Consider the following 3,101-nt stretch of genomic DNA (forward strand, 5'->3'; position numbering starts at 1 on the left):
CCAATATAAGTTTTTTTTGGGTAAGAACAAAGCTAATATAAATTTATGCATAAACACTTATGCTCTATAAGGAAAGAACCATAATTTTTGTTGACTAAATGTGCATCTATGAACTAATGCAGTCAAACACAGTTGCATATGATGAAGGCAGGGATCTTGAGTTAAAGAAAGAACTGTTTCTTGGTGATGCTCTTTCTGATCTCCCTTCGGTATGTATGAGATATTTAAGATGTTTGCAGGCACTTCCAATACAAAATAATGTAGCCTTATTTATCCATTAATACGGGAAAGTGGTGTCGATATTAAGTAGACTATGTTCTTCTTGTGCTATTCATGGAAAAAGGCAGTAGTGTTTGCTTTATTATATAACTGGGGAAAATGCCACCGCGGCCTCGCCACTATCACTTTCTTTTATCCTCTTGACGTTGTCCGTACTAGGTTCCAAGGTAGTGGTATAGTAAAATGAATATGATGTCGTGTTGTTGGTTTGTAGCAAAGCTTGATTTGTTGTAAATGTTGATTATAGTTTATGATGGAAGAATCTCCAATGTCCCCGCTTATAGGAATACTCCTCATGCTTTATTTTCCATTGCTTGAAGTAAGGTTTGTTTTTCTAAAACTTTTCGATTTCTGCAAATATTATTGAAGCTTGTTCAAAAAAGAAGTTGCTTTTCAATTCATATAGGTGGTAGCTCTGGTGAAAGACAACTCGTATACGAATATGTTTTATGAATCTTGAGTCTGTTTAGTTCATTTAATAAGTCTATTATACGTAGTCTTACCATGCATCTTTGTAAGAGGTAGTTTTTATGGCTTGAACTGTGATCTCATTGTCCCATGCAACAACTTTACTTCTGCATAGGTTACAATGTTGAACAAATAGAATCTATCTTCTATCGAGGAAGGACACATGGTTTAATGTGGATAGCGACTGCCCAAAGAAAATAAAAGAGTTTGTGGCCAAAGGATTTAAAGAAAATATTTTGCTGTTACTGGTAAGTTTTAGCTCTCTTTTTTGATCTTACTGTTTTAGGGTATAATAGTTGAACTACTTCTGGGTTATCAACTTGCTAATGCTTTGTGATGCTAACCCAATTTAGTTGAATTCTCTATTGGTTATTTTTTTAGGGTGATGTCGATGTTGTATGTAGTGAACCACCTTGCCAAGGAATCGGTGGTTTCAACCAATTTAGGACAAGGAAAATCCAATGCAAGATAGTACTTTTTTAGGTTTGTATTGATGGAGAATGTGGTTGACCTTATCAAATTTTCCAATGGTTTCCTTGGGAGATATGCATTGAGCAGACTTGTAGGAATGAACTACCAAGCACGCATGGGAATGATGGCAGCTGGTGCATATGATCTTCCTCAATTTCGTATGCATGTCTTCATATTTGGTGCTCTTTCGTCTGTGGTAATATTTCTTTTGTATTTTAAGTTATTTAATTGATTTTCAATAATGATCCAATGCACCTATCTACCATCCTCACCTTGCTTAAATCTCGTGTTACTGCAGAAGCTGCCATAATATCCATTATCCACACATAAAGTTATTGTAAGAGGTATTATTCGCACAGAATTTGAGGTAATTTTTTATTATTTTAAAATACCATGAATGCTGTAGCATTTGATATTGACCAAATGTGCATCTATGAGCTAATGCAGTAAACACAGTTGTATATGATGAAGGCAGGGATCTTGAGTTAAAGAAAGAACTGTTTCTTGGTGATGCTCTTTCTGATCTCCCTTCGGTATGTATGAGATATTTAAGATGTTTGCAGGCATTTCCATCACAAACTACTGTAGCCTTATTTCCCCATCTTTTATGTGTATGATTTTCCTTTTAGGTGAAGAACAATGAGGTAAGAAACGAAATGCCTTACACTAATGATCCCAAAACTGATTTCCAGCGTTTTATAATATTGGGGAGGGATAGTGAGTTCACATACTGTGTGTAGGTGTAATATAATTGTGTCAATTAGTTCCATGTTTTTTAATGTGTTGCACCTCATGGTTTAATGTTGTGGTCACCTGAGAAGTGTCTTTAAAAACAATATTTAGTTCTTATTTTGAGAGGTTTCTTGTTGTAACTAATGTTGAGCTTGAAATGTTCACTGCATTAATGAGTTTTGCTAATGCAGTCTGGTCATTGTTGTAGGGGTGTTGGGAAGTGTTTTATATGACCATCATCCTCTTCAGTTGAATGACGATGACCATCAACGTGTATGCCAAATTTCCAAGCGGAAGGTATAAATTTTTTTTGTCATGTCATTGGTGGTACTTAAGTGATGAGCTCCTTGTGGTGCAGAATTCTTGACCTTTTTGATAGTAGGGTGCAAACTTCAGGGACTTGACTGGAGTTCATGTTCGGCCAGATAAAAAAGTTGAATGGGACCCAGATGTGGAGAGAGTATTGCTACCTTCAGGAAAGCCTTTGGTATATTTTCTTAATTAATGTGTAATGGAATGACATAGTTATTGTGTTATTTGGTTTTTGGATCTTATGATGCTTAAAATCAACAGGTCCCTGACTATGCCATGAGCTTCGTTGGTGGTAGTTCCTCAAAGTAATGATATATCTCTTTTTTTTTTTATTTGATATCCATTTTGCATTTTTACCTGCCTTTCCATCTTGCTAAATAATATTTTTAATTGTGTGACATGTTATATATGTAGACCGTTTGGTCATTTGTGGTGGGATGAAACTGTCCCAATAGTTGTCATCTTTTTATCTTTGCCGTCTTATTCAATCCATAGAATTAGCTTATATCATCTTAAAACCTTGTATTTTATTCTTATACTCCTTCTAGACCATAATACATCCACTATGAGATAGAGTTCTCACTATTTGTGAAAATGCAAGGCTCCAAGGTTTTCCGCACTATTACAAGTTAGTAGGTCCAATAAAAGAAAGGTATAGCATCGACTAACATCTAACTGTTGGTTGAAGATCTGATTTTTGTGTAATTTCATTTGTTAAAATCTCTGCTTTGCTCTATATTTTTACCTATAAGGCTGATGAATGATGACTGAAGAACATAACAAAGTTTCAACTTGCCAGCTCAAATATTATTTGATTGCTGCAGGTTCCCAAACATATG

General features: G+C 35.1%; 1 pseudogene; it reads left to right on the forward strand.

Moving 5' to 3' along the window:
* The first annotated feature begins 122 nt into the window (after positions 1 to 122).
* LOC124890628 lies at positions 123 to 2,739 on the forward strand (annotated as a pseudogene).
* The last annotated feature ends 362 nt before the right edge of the window (positions 2,740 to 3,101 follow it).

Source organism: Capsicum annuum, unplaced genomic scaffold, assembly GCF_002878395.1.
Source record: "Capsicum annuum cultivar UCD-10X-F1 unplaced genomic scaffold, UCD10Xv1.1 ctg21081, whole genome shotgun sequence".
NCBI classification, from domain to species: domain Eukaryota; kingdom Viridiplantae; phylum Streptophyta; class Magnoliopsida; order Solanales; family Solanaceae; genus Capsicum; species Capsicum annuum.